Source organism: Lissotriton helveticus, chromosome 4_2, assembly GCF_964261635.1.
Source record: "Lissotriton helveticus chromosome 4_2, aLisHel1.1, whole genome shotgun sequence".
Lineage (NCBI taxonomy): Eukaryota > Metazoa > Chordata > Amphibia > Caudata > Salamandridae > Lissotriton > Lissotriton helveticus.
In genome coordinates this window covers 14066754-14089014 of record NC_136064.1, presented here as the reverse complement: position 1 = coordinate 14089014, position 22261 = coordinate 14066754, and positions in this window count along the sequence as shown.

Sequence of the window (22261 nt, the reverse complement as noted above, 5' to 3'; positions counted from 1 at the left end):
CCAGACCTGGGATTCTAGAGATTGGTAAGGAAAATCTAGATGAGAATTCCAGCTTCCCCACTCGCAACCTCTTTAGCCTGTGCAGTGACCCTGTCCCACTCCTGATCGGCCAAGGGGTTACTTAAGTCATCCCCCCACAAATGATGCGCCTTTATGGTATCAGTACATTGGTCTAGCTTGAGTGCTGCGTAGAGGCGAGTGATCATAACCCTACTGAAGCCTATATCTAAAATGAGAAGCAGCGACTGGGACTCCTGTGGTACAGCTGGGAAGTCAGTCCACAAGCCCCGGATCGTGCAAGAACTTTTTGCATATTGTAGGAATTGACCGGGGCTCAGGTTGAAGTCTCCCTGGGCTATGAGATGAAGGTGCCTTCCTGATAGAGATCTTCCAGCGACTGGTATCCCCCCTCCATCCACTGGCTGAAACCCATCCCAGCGTGCATCCACTGGAGCGGGCCCAGCCACCAAACAGGCAGCAGCCTGGCATAGGGTTTGTGCCGGAGGACACTGTACGTTGCCGCCTCACATGCTGCCACAACTTGTCTTACCATGTGTGAGCAGTTCACGGAGTTCCAGTTAGGGTGAGACATGGTGCTAACACAGATCAGGGGCATGACTATCATTGTGGCCAAGTAGGGGATATCAAGTGTCTGAAGAGTCTCAGTAGTGTTTGGAAAAGGGCACAGGAGTCACAAGTTGTAACATTGATTATACCTAGTGCTTTTTTACATTCCGCTATCCTCTGCTCCTTGTTGGATTGATATCTTCACTTTTGGTATTACTGGTGGTCTGCTATTACAATTGTGCTTTTCTTCCTTCATACATTGTTCTGCCCTGCATGGGGAGAGCAAGGGAATTAAAATAAACCACAAATCCTCTGCCTCATTCATTATCTTTCAATGACTAATACCTCTCATTTGCCACCTTCCACCTTGCCTTCAGCCATTCCCAAGTCCACCTCCACATTGAAGCACCAACAGGTTGGCTCCTGTAAACATCTCAAACAAGATCCCTCCCTTGTCAGGATTATGCCCATACTGCGCCTACATTACGATGGAAACTACACTTCCCGTGATTCCCTCCAGTAGTACACAGGAAGTACTTTAGGGGTCAGGGCACGCTTCCTGTTGCGTGTTATTCTGGATATGAATCTTGACGCTGTCGGGCGTGAGAGAAGGACCTCTTCACGCCGTGTTCTTTGGCTGCTGATCGGGGCAGAATCTTCGGACTGTTATTTCTGAATCCAAGGTAGGACTCTTGGTGTTTGTTTGTTCGGCACGCGTTGCCTTCCGCCGAAAGGATTCCTTGGATTACTTGCTGTGACTGTACGGGGCACGCTAGCAGGCTGCTAAGTGTCTCCGTCTTTTCTTTGTGGTTTATGAACAATTGTTGAGAGGAAAGAGTTCTGTTCTTCATTGAGACTTTGACTCGCCATTACTCTACATGCTATTTCGGTTGTTTGGATTTGGCTCATTGATATTTGTCGCGGAGCGCAGTGGTGGTAGCAACTACGTGCTGCCGTGCTTATGACATTATTAGTTAAAGAAAGAGGAGGGAAAAGCGAAGCGCTGTGGTGGCCTCAACTGCGCGTCACCGTTTTTCCACGGGACTCTATGTATCAATAAACTGTGGAAAGGAAGCAGAGCGTGCTAGTGGTCGCAACTACACGTTACTGTTTATTCTTATATCGGTGGTATCTGTTCAGGTCTAACAGAATCATCAGGAGCGGAGTGTTGTGGTTCTTGCCTCCTACACATTACCGTATCCATCTTTTCTTCATCTGAGACCAGTGATTTACTTTGTGGTTCTTTTATGATTGATACTCCAGTTCCTCATCTTCTTTTCTATTCTGCAGTATGTCCTGGGGGGTGGAATGAACACCTACCTACTTTTGCCCAGTATACCCAAGGGATGTTGTAACATTATTGTTTATGTTTCTAATAGGCAATTCTCAGTCGCACGAAGAGGGGGAAGAGAGGCTGATATCAGAGAGTCTTGTTATTTTACTTTTAGCAGGTATACAGGGTTCATTTAGCGAGAATTCATGAGTGTAGTCCTAATATGATTATTGTTGCTTATGAAGGTATTATTTGTCGTTTCAAGTTTTCCCTTCCCTGCTGACCCCTTCCTTTCCCTTCCTTTTATCCCTCCTCCTATTTTTCCCCTGCCTAATGGCTCAAACACCTTGTGCAACATAATCAAGGTGTTAGTGACATTTGGAGGTGGACCATTGTATACAACAACTGGATCCCGTGGAGATAAACATGACAGAATAACACGCCCATGAAAACCGCTCTACCTGATTCAGTTGTTTATAATAATGGCCACCATGGATGATGTATTGCAGGCATTACTTCTGGTGCAACAGGAGCTAGCCTCCTCTAAAGAAGAAACGACCGCATTAAGAGAAAAAGTAGAAAGGCTCTCAAGAAATCCCTTTGATGCCCCGTCATCTCTGATACAGGTCACTGTCCCTCCTCCTATTCCTCTGGCTAGTCCTGAGAGGTATTCAGGCGACCCAACCAAGACACAGGTGTTTTTAACACAAATTATGCTCCATTTCTCCTGTAAGCCCGCCTCATTCCCTAACAACCACTCTCGTGTGGCTTATCTTATCTAATAGGTGATGCAGCTAATTGGGCAGTACCGTTAGTAAGAAACAATGATCCGGTTCTCTCAGATTGGTCAGCTTTTCGTACTGAGTTTGAGCGAGTGTTTGATAGAAGGGCCACAACTTTCAGTGCTGACAGAGAACTATTGGAACTCAGACAAGGAAGAGGTGATTTGGTGACATATCTAACCACGTTTAATAGATTAGTGGCTGAAACCTCCTGGCCTGAAGAGAAAAGGATGTCCCTTTTTTACCAGGGGTTAAGGGATGTCTTAAAGGACATAATCACACAGATAGACCCTCAACCAGTCACGTGTGCAGATATGGTTAGTTTGACTTTGAGATTAGATGGTATATTGGCAGACAGGGGAGGGGATAGGAGAAGATGGGATAAAGGCCCGTCTAGGCCCGATTGGACTTCTCGCAGAGCTTTACCTTCCCCTGAGAGTAATGCAGAACCCATGGAAATAGGAGCGGTTAGAGCTCCATTAACCAAGGATGAAAAAGAAAGCCGTAGAGTTGCGGGGTTGTGTATGTATTGTGGAAAGAAGGGGCATTACGTAAGGGAATGTCCCTCCAAACCTAGGTCCACAGGGGGATGGTTTAAGAACAAGAAAGTTGCTATTTTAGTGTTGAGTTCACCAGTTGGCTCAGTGGATATCCCTGAAGGCAAGAGCGAAACTCAACCATGGAAAGTCCCTTCATTGACAGTACTCACCTTAATGGACACTGAGACGCATATCCTACTCCCCATGAGATTAGAAAGTCAGCTACAAGTGCACCAAGTCTTGGTCATGATTGATTCCGGGGCTACCGGTAATTTCATCGATAGCGGTCTCGTGTCAACCTTGTCATTGGATAGAGTCCCTAGGGAAACACCAGAAGAAGTCTTAGCTGTTGATGGGAAACCTTTGACTTCAGGTCTTATCACAGAGCAGACAGAGACAGTGGTGCTCTCAGTCGAGGTAAAGGAAGGCATACATAGGGAGGAACTGTCATTGAATATTATAGAAGCCCCACAGTACGAGATAATCTAGGGGATGCCTTGGCTATGTCACCACAACCCCTTGATTAATTGGAAGGAAAAGACGGTTCAGTTTTTGTCAGGAGATTGTAAAGAACACATGGAAGGACACAAAACCTTGTTAGCCTCTCTGCTACAAATCCCATTGGTGGTGGCTACTGCAGCTGAGAAATCGGTTAGACTACCATCTGAGTATCAGGAATACAAAGACGTATTCAGCGAAAGCAAGGCAGAGCAGTTACCCCCGCATAGGATGTACGATTGTAGGATTTATTTAGTAGAGGGGGCCACCATTCCGTCATGTAGAGTTTATGCGTTATCCATACCTGAGACAACCCACTTAAAAGAATACCTGGATCATTATACTGACATTGGATTCATCAGGCCATCCAGATCTCCTGCAGCATCTCCTCTGTTTTTCATTAAAAAAGCCAACGTAGATCTGAGAGCCTGTGTGGATTACTGCATGTTGAACAGGAACACCATCAGAAATAGATATCCACTACCCCTTATCTCTGTCTTGATAGATCAAGTGAGGAACGCCAGAGTATTCACTAGACTGGACCTCAGGGGCGCATACCATTTGGTCCGCGTTTGCGAGGGGGATGAGTGGAAGACCGCCTTTAAGACCCGATACGGTTTATATGACTACACCGTTATGCCTTTCGGTTTGTGCAACGCACCGGTGGCATTTCAATACTTCTTGAATGATGTCCTAAAAGAGTTTGTGGTTATCAGTGCAGTGGTGTACATTGATGACATCCTGATTTATTCAGAAGACACCACACTACACAAACAACATGTTGTTGAGGTACTACAGACATTAAGAGAACATAGTCTTTTTTGCAAAATAAGCAAATGCGAACTCAGTGTGCCGGTAGTAGAATTTTTGGGGGTTATGTTAAGTCATGAGTGGTTGCAAATGTCAGAAAGAAAAGTACAGGCAGTACAGACATGGCCTACACCCACAAGTGTGAAATAAGTCCAGAGCTTTTTAGGCTTCGCCAATTACTACCGCAGATTTATCCTGCAGTTCTCTAAGGTGGCGGTCCCTTTGACAAGACTACTCAGGAAAGGAGTGAAATTTCAGTGGTCTAGTGAGGCTGCTGAAGCCTTTGAGTATCTAAAAACAGCTTTTACCACAGCTCCAATACTTGCACACCCAAAACCAGAATACCCGTATATAGTTGAAGCTGATGCTTCTGATGAAGCTATAGGGACCATACTGTCCCAGAGAGACAAAGACACAGGGCAACTACACCCTATTGCCTACTTGTCGAAGAAATTGAGTGTGTCCGAAAAGAACTATACAGTTGCAGAAAAAGAGCTGTTAGCCATCAAGAGCGCATTTCAAGAATGGCGTCAACATCTGTGGGGGGCTGCCTTCCCGGTCACTGTCTTTACAGACCATAGAAACCTTCAATTTATTAAAACGGCTAGACACCTCACACAGAGACAGATGCGATGGATGCTGTTCTTCTCAGAGTACGATTTTACCATCACATATCGGCCAGGGGTGGACAATCTGAAAGCAGATTCACTCTCTAGACAAGAACAGGTTGAGACAGGGGGAGAGGAAGAAAACCTGAAGGCGATCTTGAATCCAGGTAAGGTGATCTGTGTGATACAGGCACATACCTTCCTGGAGTGCATTCACAAAATAAAGGACCAGAATGCATGGGTTCTTTGGGCAACTAAGGGTAGCAATCGTTAGTTGAAGCAAGGTCTGCCTTTTCAGGACAATAGATTGTTCCTACCCACCTTAGCGTTGCAAAAGAAGGCCTTTGCTTGGTGCCATGATTCCCCTTTGGCTGGTCATCAGGGGTAAGAAAGACCTTACAACTCTTGGAACGCCACTTCTGGTGGGATACAGAAAAGGCTGATGTGTCCAAATAGATAGGGCAGAGTGAGGAATGTGCTCGTGCAAAGAATGTGACTGGAATGAAGAAAGGTTTGTTGATGCCATTGCCTTCACCAAGAAGGCCTTGGCAGAATATTAGTTTGGATTTCGTTACTGGATTACCTCAGGATCAGGGCAAGTCGGCCATATTAGTCGTCATAGACAGCCTCACAAAGTTGGGACATTTCATCCCATGTGTGAATCTTCCTACAGCTGGCCAAATGGCACAATTACTGTTGACCAATCTTATTCGGTTGCACGGAGTGCCCGAGGTCATCGTGTCTGACAGAGGCCCGCAATTCATTGCCAGATTTTGGAAGGTGTGGTGTCAGGCATTACATATTCAATCCTCACTCTCCACCAGCTTCCACCCACAAACCGATGGACAGACGGAGAGACTAAACCAAACTCTAAAGAAGTATCTCCGATGCTACGCAACGGACGCTCCGGATTCCTGGGTTTCTATGTTATGGATGGCCGAGGTAGCATACAATAATGCTTGGCATTGCTCAGTGGGTGTTTCTCCTTTCCTTGCTACATATGGTTTCGATGCACGGATTCTTCCGGTCCACATTCCCGAGGAGGTATCTAACCAGCCTACGGTCATGGGGCTGATGCGGAAAATCCACACCGTATACAGAAAGATAAGGGTACATCTACTCCGGCCTAAGAAGGAGTACAAAAAATGGGAGGATCGTCATCGGACGAAAGGCCCTGTATATCAGGTGGGCAATAGAGTATGGTTATCCACTTGCAACATCAAGTTCAAGCTACGTAGTGTGTTTCATCCACGGTACATAGGGCCATATACCATTGTGAAGCGAATCAATCCGGTGGAATACAAATTGAAATTGCCTGGTACACTCAGAATACACCCGGTGTTTCACTGTAACCTGTTAAAGCCTGCTCTTTCGGCCAGGAGGCGTGCCCCTCCACCTGTGGTCAGTGATGGGGGTCTTGATTACGAGGTTAGGAGCATCAAGGATTCCAAAGTGAGGAGGGGAGTTCTTTGGTATCTGGTATCCTGGAAAGGCTACTCGGCCGAAGATGATTCCTGGGAACCTGTGGGAAACATACAGGCTCCTGCTGCCATCCGCTCTTATCACCGAAGGTTTCCTTTGCGGCCTGGTCCTAGAAGGCGCTAGGGAGGGGGATGTACTATCAGGATTATGCCCATACTGCGCCTACATTACGATGGAAACTACACTTCCCATGATTCCCTCCTGTAGTACACAGGAAGTACTTTAGGGGTCAGGGCACGCTTCCTGTTGCGTGTTATTCTGGATATGAATCTTGACGCTGTCGGGCGTGAGAGAAGGACCTCTTCACGCCGTGTTCTTTGGCTGCTGATCGGGGCAGAATCTTCGGACTGTTATTTCTGAATCCAAGGTAGGATTCTTGGTGTTTGTTTGTTCGGCGCGCGTTGCCTTTCGCCGCGCTGCCAAAAGGATTCCTTGGATTACTTGCTGTGATTGTACGGGGCACGCTAGCAGGCTGCTAAGTGATATTTGTCGCGGAGCGCAGTGGTGGTAGCAACTACGCGCTGCCGTGCTTATGACATTATTAGTTAAAGAAAGAGGAGGGAAAAGCGAAGCGCTGTGGTGGCCTCAACTACGCGTTACCTTTTTTCCACTGGACTCTATGTATCAATAAACTGTTGAAAGGAAGCAGAGCGTGCTAGTGGTCGCAACTACACGTTACTGTTTATTCTTATATCGGTGGTATCTGTTCAGGTCTAACAGAATCATCAGGAGCGGAGTGTTATGGTTCTTACCTCCTACACATTACCGTATCCATCTTTTCTTCATCTGAGACCAGTGATTTACTTTGTGGTTCTTTTATGATTGATACTCCAGTTCCTCATCTTGTTTTCTATTCTGCAGTATGTCCTGGGGGGTGGAATGAACACCTACCTACTTTTGCCCAGTATACCCAAGGGATGTTGTAACATTATTGTTTATGTTTCTAATAGGCAATTCTCAGTCGCAAGAAGAGGGGGAAGAGAGGCTGACATCAGAGAGTCTTGTTATTTTACTTTTAGCAGGTATACAGGGTTCATTTAGCAAAAATTCATGAGTGTAGTCCTAATATGATTATTGTTGCTTATGAAGGTATTATTTGTCGTTTCAGGTTTTCCTTTCCCTGCTGACCCCTTCCTTTCCCTTCCTTTTTTCTCTCCTCCTATTTTTCCCCCGCCTAATGGCTCAAAAACCTTGTGCAACATAATCAAGGTGTTAGTGACATTTGGAGGTGGACCATTGTATACAACAACTGGATCCCGTGGAGATAAACCTGACATTCCTCTCCTGATAAGTACTCTTCATCTATTTCTATGGAAATGTTACTAGACGAAATAAGATTCCTCTGCCCCTTTGTGGAAAAAGCGAATATTAGAATCCAAAATCTAGATGCTAAATGGTCTTCTATTTTTTTTCAGGAATATCTTTATTGCATTTTTTTATAATTTTCCTGATACAAACATACTAAACATTGGTACACATCGCACTGTGTACAAGATTATTATTGCTATGCCATTATTCACACAATTCTAGGTATTTCCATCTAATAACCATAGCATAGTTAGCATCTGTGTTGTAGGAGTTGACGTGCGCTTACTAAATGGTCTTCTATGGAATCTCGTTTGACGGAAGCTCAACAAAGGATAGTGACCTGCAAGATGAATCCTCAAAGATTGCTGCTATGCAGAAATACATTCTTTTCCTTAAGAGGCATGCTGAGGATTTGGTAAATAGAGGTAGGCAGCAATCTCTGCATTTATGGCTTCCCTGCAGATGTTGAGTGTAGAGATCCTGTATCGTTTTTCGCCACTTTTTTACCTCAATTACTGGACCTTCCCGGATCTCTCGAACTCAACATGCCAGGGGTCATCGACTTGGTGAAAAACTCTCTACAAAATCCTCTCACGCTAAACCCAGAGGGGTTATTATTAACTCCTAGAGAACATGGATCTTCTTAAAGTTCTACAGGCGGTGAAGGCTACGAACCATCTAATATGGGCTGGTCACACACTTTTTCACTCAGGATATGGCAAAATCTACTGCCAATAGACGAAAGGAGTTCCTTTCTCTTTTTCCATCATTGCGATCGATGGGAGCTCACTTTGGTTTGCTACATCCTTGTACCTTCAAAGTTACATATAAAGATAAAACATCCACCTTTGAAGACCCTGTGGATCTGAAAATATTATGCAAAATATTTCCAAGGCCTCTATTGACAATGCAGGACCTTCCATCTATTGAAACGTCACTATAAAATCACTTATTTTAATTCTCTTCAGTATTGTTTGCATGTTTCATCTAGTTGATTGTGTTAGCTACTTTTAATGTTGTTCCATTTCTCTTTTCAGGTTTGCGCATTCTCTTTTGCCCTATGTCATTTGTTTGTCATTTTGTACATGATTTGCTGGTGCATGTGCCTTGCTCGGCTCTGTTGTCTTCGTGAAGTGCTGTCATCACCCCTACCCCTATATTACAATTTACACAGGTACATTCTTCAGTCACTGTTCGAAATGGGGTCTCTGGTTGGCAGTGTTTTATATCTTGTCCAAGTGGAGACCCTCACTCTAGTCAGGGTAAGTGAGTTACACCCTCAGAATAAACCATTCTCACCCCCTTGGTGTCTTGCAAAGAGCAGTTAGGTTTATCTTAGAGGCAATGTGTAAAGTATTCGTCCACATACACACACACTCGCACATACACAGTAAAACAGTGAAAACACTACAAAAAGACCACACCAATTTAGAAAAATAGACAATAATTATCTGGTTAAAACAAGACCAAAACGACAAAAATCCAACCTATACAAGTCAAGTTATGAATGTCCAAAGATTAAATAGTTAAAGCTCTTAGATATCAATGGTTGCACTTGACCAGGACAAAGTATCTTAACCCGTTCGCTGCTGCTGTCGGCCGTTGGACGTCGCGCGAGCTACCTCCCTGGTGCTGTGCACGTCCAAGGGCCGAAGCGGCCGCACCCGTTTCTTCGAAACATTCAAAGCAGCAAACGGGTTAAATGCGTTAAAAATCAAAGACGATGCATGGAGCAGGGGAGATGAGGCATTTAAAAAGCAGTTGATGTATCGGTTCCTGACTGCTATGCAGGTCGTTGGCGCGGTGGCGCGGTGACGCTCGGGGACAGTGCGTTGTGCAAAGGAGGTGATGTGTTGCTTGTAGAAAGGGGGCGTTGATTCCTTAAGGTGGTGCAGAGTCATTGAGCCGGGAGTGGACAATGCATGGTGCATGGGGAGGGGATGCATCGTTTGCGGGCTCGATACTTCGGTTCCTTATTGTGGTGCAATATAAAATGATGAAATCTCCACCCAGCGTCAATACTGTCTCGATAGTCCACTCACGCTGCGTCAATTCCACAGTGTTGTAGCAGGTCCTACGTTGAAGTCGGAGCAGTGTGTCATCGACTTCGGTGATGCTGTGCTTGAGACTCACGCAGGGCCATTCTTTGGAGGCGGTGTGGCAAAATGTTTGGGCGTACGTTGTAAACCACGGTTGTTGCATCAAGCGGGGATTGCGCTTGGGTGCAGGAAGTGTGTGATGCATCAAGTTTTGCAATGATGCACAGGGTCTGTATGACGCTTGGAGTTGATGCGCTGATTTTTCTTCTTTTTGCACCAGAACTCACTTCCAAGAGCCCAGGAATTATATTTTAGCACCACTTGGCAGAGCAGGGCTCTCAGCAGACGAGTCCAAGTGCTGACAGATGAAGTCTTTGATGGCACTGAGACTTCAACAGGAGAGAAGCTCAACTCAAGCCATTGGATAAAGAAAGCAAAGTCCAGCCCTTTCACTCCCAGGACAGAAGCAGCAAGCAGCAGCCCAGCAGGGCAAACCAAATAGCATAGTGGTAGTCCCTCCTGACAGCAACACAGCTCTTTTTCCTGGCAGAATGTCTTCAATCCAGAAGTATTCTGAGTATAGAGTGTCACAGGTCCAGTACTTATATCCATTTCAGCCTTTGAAGTAGGCAAACTTTGTAGTGTACAATCCCCTGCCTTTCCTTGCCCTGGCCGCCATTACTTTTACACATACGGAGCTGCTAAACATGCAGCTCCCTCTGTGTAAAAGCAATTTTGCTCCACTTCCAGCAAGCAAGAGAATTTTCAATGCTACCGCTTGCTGAAAGTGAAGCACTGTTTGCTATGGCTTGGCGGGAGTGGTAAAACTCCCGCCAAGCATAGCAAACAGCTGTGTTCTGGGAGTGGGCACCCCAGGACATAGTAGGAGCCGGCCCTCGGGACCGCCACCCCAGGCTCCAGGAGGGGGCAGCACAGCCACCCCTCCTTTTTTATTGTAGGGCCTGCCCCAGGGAGGTGCCCCCCCCCTTCCATTTAAAAAAAATGAACTTGGCCCGGAAAGGTGGTGGTCCTTGAGGCCCGGGGTGGGGCCCTGAGGCTCACAACTAAAACTTGCTTTTGGCTCCGGGAGGTGGTGGCCCCCACGGCCAGAGGGGGAGCTTAGGCCCCCTATAGAATGCCCCAGGGAGTTGATGGACCCCGGGATCCGGGAGGTCCAAGAGGCCCCTTCCATTTATCATTAATCAATTCCCAGGGTGGTGGTGGTCCCAGGGGCATAATAAGCCCATGCGGCCCCCCTCCTTTATTTAAAAAATGGCCCCGGGACCGGGCCAGCCCGGGCCGATACCTAACGAAGCGCAGCTCCTCCTCCTCTTCCAAGTTGACTTTACATTTACCTGGAAAGTCATCGAATAAATAAATCCCAACATCTGTGTAGTGCCCCCAAACTAAAGGACGAAGCCCAGAAGACCTGTCAATTCCTGCAGAATCTGGGCCTGCACTGAGTCCTCTCCTCTGGGATCATTGCTGGTTCCTTAATGTTAGCAGAATCAGGGGTGGTGAGGTCGGGGCAATGGTATGCCAATGTGCACCCATTGGGTGCTCACAAATAGACAAAGTATGACGTTTAGCACACATGACAGGCCCTGGTGCAGGGGCGGCCTTAGGCATGTGCAAGCTGTGCACCTGCACAGGGCCACCAAAGCCCAGGGGCCGCCACGCCACTATTTATCCTTAATATAATGATCCTCTGAGGATGGATACATATTTGCGTGGCGGCCCCTGGCAGGGATTTGGCGGCCTCCGGCTCTGTTCCACTTCCAAACACCCTGACCCCCCCTCTTCACTGGCCTCCGCGCTTTGCCCCGGTCGTACCCCCTCTTCCGGGGCCCCCTACCTACGCTCCCTGCCCAGGGCCGCCATGAGACTAGAGCCGCCCCTGCCTGGTGCATCCAACCACAACAGATGTCCACAGTTCCTGGGGTTGAATATGTGCCTGCTTGATAACCCCCATTCAAACCACTGACATGGCTACTGACAGTGTCACAAGACTGAATGAAATTTAAAGGTGCCTGCTTTATCTTTTATACAGGCACCAGAGCTCAGCAAGTTAAGGGAGCACTGCTTACGATTGTACATCAGAATATGGAGCATAGGAAGATCATGGTATCCTATTGTAGACAAAATATCGAAAGGTAAGTGCAGTAAAAGGAAGTATGGATTTGCTATTCTTAACTCCACATCTACGTACCATGAAGATATATAAATTGTCATTTCGATATTATTCTGAGTACGATATTAAGGTCCCACTGTAAGTTTAGCAGGGACATCCTGCTTAGATCTACTGTGATACTCATGTTTTAAGTTTGAATATTGTCAAGGCCAGCTCAGTCACTCATCCTTCTCAGGTTGATGAATTATGTATTATGAATTTAGGAAATTATAATTCCTATTGCTTACAGTGCTGAGAAACAAAATAAATGCAATATATAGTGCTATAGAACAAACAAGTTATCAATATCATTATTATGGTATATAAGCACTGCAGTGCAGTCATTATTGGCCTACAGCTATTGCAGTGCATTTTTTCATTTCTTGTCCTTCAACTTTACCACCCGTGCTTGAATATTTAACTGTGGACGCACTATTCTAATGTCTAATAATAAACGAGAATAACGGAAAAAATAGTGCTCAAAAATACCATTTCGCTGAAATTTCGACTTTGCAAACCTTGAAAACTGGCAACGACGCCAGCGGCCCCAATCTTGGCAACACACAGGATGTAATATTTTCGCGCCAATTAATTCTACATGGCTGCCCGCCTCGGTCAGCTCATAAAAACCCCGGGTTTTACAAGACAGTGATAAATGCTCCTGGGTATCAGAGGGATAAGCCGGCTCCCCTCCCACTGGAGCTGCTGACATGCTTCATGGCGCTAATTACAGAGAAAGGCAGGGACCGCCCAGTTCCTCAAAGGATTTGCATAAAGGAAAACCAATCGTGTGTAATCCTTAGAGCATTATTTCCCGAGTTTGTACTGGACGTCTTTGTAGGGTGATATGCCTCCCATCCTTCCCCCAAATAATATATAAATATGTAAATCTGGCCTTTTTGTTTTTTTGTGAAAAATTACATTTACAAGGAAATTCCCCTTTGTAATGGAATCCTGGGGTCACAACGACGACGCTGCTGTGTATGGCAAGGGTAGTTATTGAGAGAAAACTATCAACTCTAACGTGCAATCGAACATCTGTCATTTATCAGAGAATTTCTATCTATAATTGAAGCACAAGCGGAAGTATTTCATATCATTTCAAATACGTACCTTTTACTGTTTTCACTATGTCTGCCCAAAAGCTCAGAATATATAGATTAAAGATATAATTTAGAAAGGTTGTATTTTGGAGGGAGAAGCTAGGTGTTTTAAGATTGACCCTAATTGTTTTTCTAAAGTATAGAATTGCCAGGCAATTTCCTGAATTTAGGGACCATTTGGCAAGCCTTGTGACAACTATTGCCCTTGTTACTGAAACCTCGGGAACGGGTACTGCTGCAAGCTCACTGGTTGCCATGAACATCAACTTTAGAGTCTGACTCTAGAGAAGATGAGTCCTCAAGGTTTACTCTTAATTGGTAGTTTGGGGTAAAATGATAGGGTGCAGCTCTTACTAAGAGTAAATATAATACAAAGGACATTTTATGCTTGTGTAAGACTTTTGTTCACGATTTTTTCAACTTTATTTAAGTTTTCAGGAATAAAAACATTGAATCACAATACAACAGAGAGAAATTCAACATTGGGATGTGAGAAAATGGGTTACTGGTTGAGGTGGGTGAAACCTTACTCAAGCAGCAACCACATTTCTGTTCACAGTGAAACACAATCAAATCCCAAGGTAACCTGTGTTTAACACTTTGGTAGGTTGGCACGAAAGCAGTTAAGCTGAACTTAGAGGCAAGGTTTAAAGTTTTTTATGAGGCATCCAAACATTATTAAAGTGAAAACACAACACAAGAAAAATCCCACACCAATTTAGAAAAATAGAGTAAAATGTAATACATTATTTGACTTCAAAACAATACAAATCAAATTAGTATAGTTGGAGATATGCAGTTTCATATATTTATGTAAAAATAGTGCTTAAAAGAACAAAGTGCTAACTGTGGTTATTTCACAGCGCCGGACCAGAACAAAGACACAAGTTCAGGCCAACCACTATGGAGCATGGGTCGGATACAGGGATCCAGTTAGGCCAGCTGAACAAAGTTCCTGTAATCCTGGTTGCCGAGCATTGTGAGATACTGCGTTGAGGATGTCAGGAAGCAGCAATTCTAATGAGATGCGAGCTGCAATGCGAGGTACTGCATAGAGGATGCATCCTGCAGCGGTGAGTCTGATGTGGAGCTGCGAAGAGATGCGTCACACTGCACCAAAAGAGAACCACTGGGCTGGCAGAGCACCTTTAGACCCACTTCCTTTTTTTTTTTTTTTTAAGTATTTTTATTAAAGTTTTTACCCCCTTTTGTTATTGGTTACAGAGCACAACATTACATAAATTCAGCTTCACAAACAAAGAGAAAAAACAACATACTATAACGAAAAAGAAAAAAAGAGATCAGCCAATATATCATATATCTCAATATATCTCAATATACATTCTCAGTTCCCCTGCGCTACAATTGTACATTACTTCTTCTTGAATTTAGAGCGCCTTCAAGAAGAAAAAAAAAAAAAAAAGGAAACCACAAAAACAAAACTACATTTCATTATTCTCTTCTTTCCATTTAGTTATTGGTTCCCAAATTTTTAATCCCAGCTTCCTCCCCCTCTTCCCTTTTCTTACATAAATCGCCCTTTCCAGATTATATATCCTGAGTACCCTGGCTAACCACTGTTGATATGTTGGTGGCACTGGGTCGAGCCATGCTGAGGCAATGCATAATCTTAATACTGCCATAGCCACAAAAATGAAATACCCGTCTTCCCTCTGACTGCCATCCGCGTTCACACCCAACATTATTATTGAAGGCGTTAAATTAAACGATACATCTAACACGCTTTGCATAAATGCCTCAATTCCTTTCAACGTCATAGATAAGTGGGGGCATGTTGCAAATATATGTATGATATCCGCATGCAAAGTTCCACATCTTGGGCAGTTAGTGCCTGTTACTCCCCCCCATTGGGCTATTTTCGCCGGGGTATAATATAGCCGGTACAGTGTTTTATAGTGTTGCGCTTGGAGGGCTGCAGAACATAAAACGTTCTGCCCTAGTTCTAATGACATTTTAAAACAGTCCCTTTCTACCTCCAGCTTATTTGCCCAGCTGTCCCCCCATTTCTCCAAATCATCCTGTTTAGTTTCTATTAGCTCATAATAAAACCTCTTAATAGTACAACTCACTCCACCCTGTGCCACCTCCATTATAGCGTTTTTTGCAAATCCCAAGTACCCCCCTGTTTTATTTGCTAAAAAGCTTCTTACTTGCAGGTACTTAAAGAAGTGTCTTGTGTCGACACCATATTTTAACTGGATCTCAGAGAACTGCAGTAAACCCTGCGTCCCCATAACATCTCCAATCTTAATAATTCCCTTTCTAGCCCATTCATTAAAAATGGCATCCGAAAAAATGTCCTGAGGAAATGCTGGATTATTGATCATTCTCGTGTATCTGTTATATTTACCTAAGCCATATCTCTTGGTAAATGCCTTCCAGATGTTATGTGCTACCATAATAGTCTTAAAACAAGTTCTCTTAAAATAGCTTGAATCGAATTGCCTCAGCAACACATTTTGCGCCTCCCCCCCCCAGCAGTAAGGCATATATTGCTATGGTTCCTAAGTCATCCTCCCCTTCTGCCTCCGCTCCACCTATCAGACCCACCATGTACTGAAGAGCGGCAGCCCAATAATAAAGTTTCAAATCTGGTAATGCCCAACCACCACGTTCTCTGGGCAATGCCATAAAGCGCAGTGCCCTCCTAGTTTTACCTTTTGACCAAATAAATCTATTAATCATGACTTCTAAATTCTTAAACCATATATTTAAAAAAAATAAAGGTATTGCCCTAAAAACATACAAAAATTTGGGCAGAACCAACATTTTTATTATATTAGTTCGGCCGACTATTGACAGGTGCAAATTATGAAGCCTATCTAAGTCCCTTCTAACTTTAGTTATAATAGGGGTTATATTTAGTTCCACTATTTTATCTAACTCCGAAGTAACTGTAATCCCCAGATATGTACCTTCCTGCACCACACGGTGATCCTGACAAACCACATTTTTATTCTTAATTATTTGTGTTTTAGTGGTATTAAGAGAGTACCCTGAGACTCTACCAAAGTTTTTTGCCTCCAATTCTACGTGTCCAATAGCCTCCATGGGGTTTGATGTGAGGACCGCCACATCATCAGCGTATGCAAGTATCTTACACTCCCCCCTGTACGTTATTAAGGGAACTATATTCTCATTCGCTGCCATCCTCCGGATCAAAGGATCTATGTACATAGCAAACAACAGGGGGGAGCATGGGCACCCCTGCCTAGTTCCCCTCTTAATTTGGACTCGCATAGTTACACCTGCATTTACCCTGACAGATGCCATCGGATTTCTGTACAGAACTCTTATTGCATTGACAAACCCCTCATCGAACCCGGCTCTAACTAAGACACACCATAGATAGTCCCAGGAGACCCGATCGAACGCCTTCTCAGCATCTAAAAGCATTGCCGCCATCGGGCCCCCTGAGACTTCCATGGTGTCAAATAAAGTAATCAGCTTCCGGGTGTGATGAGTAGTCCCCCTCCCTGGTATGAAACCATGCTGGTTACTGCTAACTAATACACTTAGAACACGTGCGAACCTTATTGCAAGTGCCTTTGAGTAGATCTTAGTGTCAGCATTCATCAGAGTTATTGGCCTGTAAGAGCCAGGTTCGTAAGCCGGCTTCCCCTTTTTTAAGATGATAACAATTTCGGCGCTGGCCCAGGAGCCTGGGACAGATGCCCCCATTTGCGCTTTTTGCATCGTACTTATCATATCCTTAGCAAGTACCTCCCAAAAAACCTTAAAGAACTCTAGTGGTATCTGATCTGGTCCCGCTGCCTTACCAGACGGGAGGCTCATCATAGCTACTTTTATCTCCTCTGGGTCCAAAAGAATATCCAATCTCTCTCGCTCTTGTTCTCCTAAAACCACCCGCGACACATTCTGAAGATACAATGTTATCTCCCCTAAATCCTTCCCTTGTTGTTCATTATACAGTTCTGTGTAAAATTGTCTAAATACTTCTCTGACCCCCTGGAGATCCGTGATTACATTCCCTAACCAGTCCTTAATCTCCCTTACCTCTCCCACAGCAGCCTTTTGCCTCGCCCTTACCGCTAAAGTGTGCCCCACCGTTTCACTGACCTCATGGCATTTTTCCCTATTTGCCGTATATGTTTTAGCCGCTTTATTTGCTAAATCCTCCTCTGCATCCATTCTTATCTTCGCTAATTTATTAACTGCTTGCTCCACTGATCTACCAGATGCAGCACATTCACTCAACTCTCCCTCTGCTTGAAGCATCGCCCTTTTTAATTCCAAATTCTTCTGCTGTTCCTGCCTTTGGACCCACTTCCAAGGGTCCAGGACTGGTGTGGCACCACTTGGGGGAGGGGGCAAGACTCCTTCTAAGCATAGTTCAGGTGCAGGGTTCAAGGTGGTTGGAGCCTTTTCTGTCCCTGAGGCTCTGATTAGGAGGCCAGCAAACTAGTCCTTGGAGACACTCTGGTGGTCCTGGGTTGAAGATGCAGGTCCAGTTTTTCTTACTCAGGCAGCATGGCAGCAGAGTAGCAGGACAGCAGAATAGCAGTCCTTCTTGCAGAAGAGCAGCACAGCAGTGCTTCTGAGTTTTCCACAGGTCCAGAAGTGTGCTGAAGAGTTGGGTCTGAGGGTCCACTATTGATGCTTGGTTCCAGCTTTGAAGTTTTAGAAGATTCTAGAGTCCTCCTTCTACAGAGGTGTCTGGGATGTCCTTCCTACCTACCCGTGCCCCAGATTATCTGGGGCACAAAAGACTACTAGTGTGAAACCCGTTGTGCTGAGGCAGAGCCTTTGTGATATGCAAGTGTGGTAGGTGACAGCTTCACCACCCCCCCTATCAAGTCAGAGATGCCCTATCTGCTAACAGATATTCCCTCTTTGGCTCACTGTCTGGGAGAAATACACAAAGACCAACTGCCAGCTAAACCTAGTCATGTGACCCACGATACAGGCACAGACACCAAACAGGTGGAGACAAATAAATGTCAACTTTTTCAAAGTGCAAAAAGAACTATTGATGGACAGAATGCAGAACAATGTCATACATTCACCCCAGTTTTTTTGCTCACCATGCCATTGCAGTTTGGACCCCGCCATATGCAAATCAGTCTTGACCCTGCGCCCAATGGGAGCAGTCCAGCCCGAACTGCCAGGCCAGGTTCTCCCTGGACTGGAAACAAGCATCCTAGGACCGGTTTTGGGGTTCCCCCCTCTTCAGCCAGGATAGATTGATTCAAGTGGCATGGAGAGCACGGGACTCACATCTGAGCATACCCGTTGTACTCGGGGTGACAAATGCAAAAAGAACTATTGATGGACAGAATGCAGAACAATGTCATACATTCACCCCAGTACAGAGATCTGGGCCTAAATCCATAGTTTTTTGCTCACCATGCCATTCCAGTTTGGACCCAGCCATATGCAAATCAGTCTTGACCCTGCACCCAATGGGAACAGTCCAGCCCGAACTGCCAGGCCAGGTCCTCCTTGGACTGGAAACAAGCATCCTAGGACCGGTTTCTTTTTTTGGGGTTTCACCCCTCTTCAGCCAGGATAGCATGATTCGAATGTATGACGTTACAACGCAAACATTTACAATGCATGCACTTACAACACAGTTTTTACATCGCAACATCCACTATAACGCATTCATTACATCGCATGACACTACATCGCATTTTAAAAAACTACCTTTACAATGCATTCCATTACATTGCATAATACCTTTACAACGTATACCATTACAACGCATACCATTACATTGCATTTAAGGTAAGTATTGGATAGAATAGGGGTAAAAATGACTATTCTAACTCCAGGGGGTGCAACAGTAGGGTAAGTGTTGGATAGTGTAGGGGTAGAAATTACTATTCTAACTCCACGGGGTGCAACAGTAGGATAAGTGTTGGATAATGTAGGGGTTAAAAATTACTATTCTAACTCCAATGGTATGCGTTGTAATGGTATGTGTTTTAATGCCTGCGTTGTAGTGTCATGCGTTGTAAAGGATGTTGCAATGTAATGCCTGCGTTGTAAGTGTAGTGCAATGTAATGGTTGCGTTGTAAAGGTTGTTTCCCGCTTGATTCCAGTAGCATGGAGAGCACGGGACTCACGTCTGAGCATACCCGTCCCACTCGGGGTGACAAATGCGAAAAGAACTATTGATGGACAGAATACATTCACCCCAGGACAGAGATCTGGGCCTAAATCCATCGTTTTTTTGCTCACCATGCCATTCCAGTTTGGACCCAGCCATATGCAAATCAGTCTTGACCCTGCGCCCAATGGGAACAGTCCAGCCCGAATTGCTGTTAAACTTTTTCAAAGTAGCATTTCCAGAATTGTGATTTAAAATCTGACTTTACCATTAAAAGGTTTTTAAATTTTAATTCTTTAGATGTCAAACTCGATATTCCTACCTGCTGCCAGTTGAAAGTTATCACTATTTAAATGTAATAAAGTGACCCAATGCTATCCTATGGGAGAGGTAGACCTTGCAGTAGTGAAAAAGGATTTTAAGATCTTTTCACTACCAGGACATGTAAAAGTTAAAAGTACATGTCCAACATTTTAAATATGTTACAACCAGCCCTATGGGCTGTTTAGCGCCTTCGCTAGGGGTGATTTATAGGTATTAATAGGGAAGGTTTACGCCTGGAAAAATGTTTATTTTGCCAAGTCGAAATAGCAGTGTAACTGCACACACAGGCTGTAATGGCAGGCCTAACACATGTTTAAAGGACTACTTAAGTGGGTGGCACAATCTGTGCTGCAGGCCCACTAGTATCATTTAAATTATACGCCCTGTGTGCAGGTAGTACCACTTTACTAGGGACCTACAGGTAAATAAATGTGCCTATTGGATGAAAGCTAATTTCACAATGTTTAAAGGAGAGAGCACAGGCACATTGGTACTGGCTAGGAGTGATAAAGTATGCAGAGTTGTAAGGCCAACATAAAAATTCAGCAAAAACATGAGTAGTATGGCAAAAGGTTTGGAGGGAAGATCACCCTAGTGCTGACAGGTCTAATGTGCATCTTGCAACCATGGCTCCACTTTAATAGGGCAGGTTTTAGAAAGAAAGATGAATGGAAGGGAAATGCACGTATATCGCTCAGTGTGAAGGTTGGATTATGATCCGGTGCAATGACCAGCAGATGAAGTTAACAGCATTAAGTGGGAGTGTTCCAGAACTAGCATGTGTTACATTGAAAAAAACAGAACCTTGTTAAAATGTTTAAATATCAACAGTAATTTGTGTGATGATTTTGTGTTGTGTATAAAATGCACATATGTAAGCAGCTAAGTAATTGGCAAATGTTTTATCATTACTTTTAGTGACCCCCGAAGAAGGGCGCTTCCCCGCCCGAAATGCATTGGGTTTTTATCGAATAAACTGGTAGGAGCTCCCGTGAAGAGCTCCCAGTGCTGGGGATCCCATACCGGGCTTTATCCCTGATAGCACCCACCAGCCCGTCGGTACGAAAAGCAGAAAAGTAACTGGAGCAAAAGTAACTGGAACAACAAGTAACTGGATTGCCCGAGTGGTCCGCTGACCCGACTCACCGCGGTTGGAGCCTGAAGCTGCGGGAGCCTGCTGAGCCGCCACTGGACACAAGCCCTCGCGCACCCACATCGCGACGCTGAGACTGAGCGGTATCACAAGCAACAGTTTGCCCGGATTGCCCACTGACCTGATGAAGGTGGCTGGACCCTGAGGAACCGGGAGCCTGCTGAGCCGGCACTCTTTGCCGGTGACTGACGCCTGTGGAGCCCCGCAACCTGCCACTGGATCCGTGTCTCTAGACATCGCGGCGCAGTTGAAGCTCCGGGGAGCCTGCTGAGCCGGCACTGCGGAGTGTCCCGCGCTCGGCCCGCACCACGGCAGAGGACTCACGGCGGCATCGGGGGCTGAGTGAGGCCCCCCCGCCCGCTCCACGGCAGCTGTAACCAGCGGAGAACAACAGAAGTGTAGATCCGCCGGCTACACAGCAGTGAGCAACGGCGGCCTCGGAGGGCAGAGAGAGCTCACCCCGCCAGAGACAGAAATAGCGGCAGAGTCGAGGGCTGCGTTACGGTTGCTGTGACCGGCCCACAGCCTGAAGCTGCGGGAGCCTGCTAAGCCGCCACTGGCACCGCTGCTCAGAGGAGCGAGAATCAGGAGGCAGACGGGAGTGAGAATGGCGAGGAGTGAGCATTAGAAGTGTGAGGAGTGAGAATTGTGAGGAGTGAGAATCAGGAGGCTGACAATCAGGAGGCTGACGGGACCGGGAGGAACCAGGAGGGACGCCGGATCAGTGGAGGCTGGAGGTGACAGCGACAACTAGGGGCTGAGAGTGGCCCCCATCCAGACCTGTACACGCTCTGATTAAGGACTACAACTGCAAAACGTAAACGTTGTTGACAAACTTAACAGGCTCACGGTGCAGATTGCACATAAGGTATTTATTTCACCCCACCCGCCTGCTCACATTTTCTAAGCTATCTCCTTTGTTCAAAATGGCTGGGGCCATAAAACTGTAGCAATAAATCCCCCTCATGCCTCCGATGTCCGCGAGGCTCCCAGCTCAACTCCCCCACACAAGACTGCCAGAAGTAGAGATAAGCCTCCTTCCCATCATGCTATGAACAGGGCTTGCTCTAATGGAAAGTGAAACTGTCCTTCCTGTGCTCAAAGTAATAGCAGCAGACAGAGGACTAATTCCCCTAGCTCCCATAACGGTTCGGCCATCTTAGACTGTCTATCCTGGGCGACCATCATGGACTAATCACTCCCCAGGACTGAGTGTCTGCCTGTCTATGGTGGTATTACACGTCACTATACTATACTATACTATATGCCTTTCTACAGTGGTATCACATGTTCTATATTATGTGTTATTACATTATATGTTTACAGTTGTATTTTATTTAGGCTAGTCATTCCTCAGGACTGAGTGTCTACAGTTGTATTTTATTTACGCTAGTCATTCCTCAGGACTGAGTGTCTACCTTTCTACAGTGGTATTATATGTTACTATACTTTATGTTACTATATTATATGTTTACAGTAGTATTTTATTTACAGGGGCTTTTTATTCCTA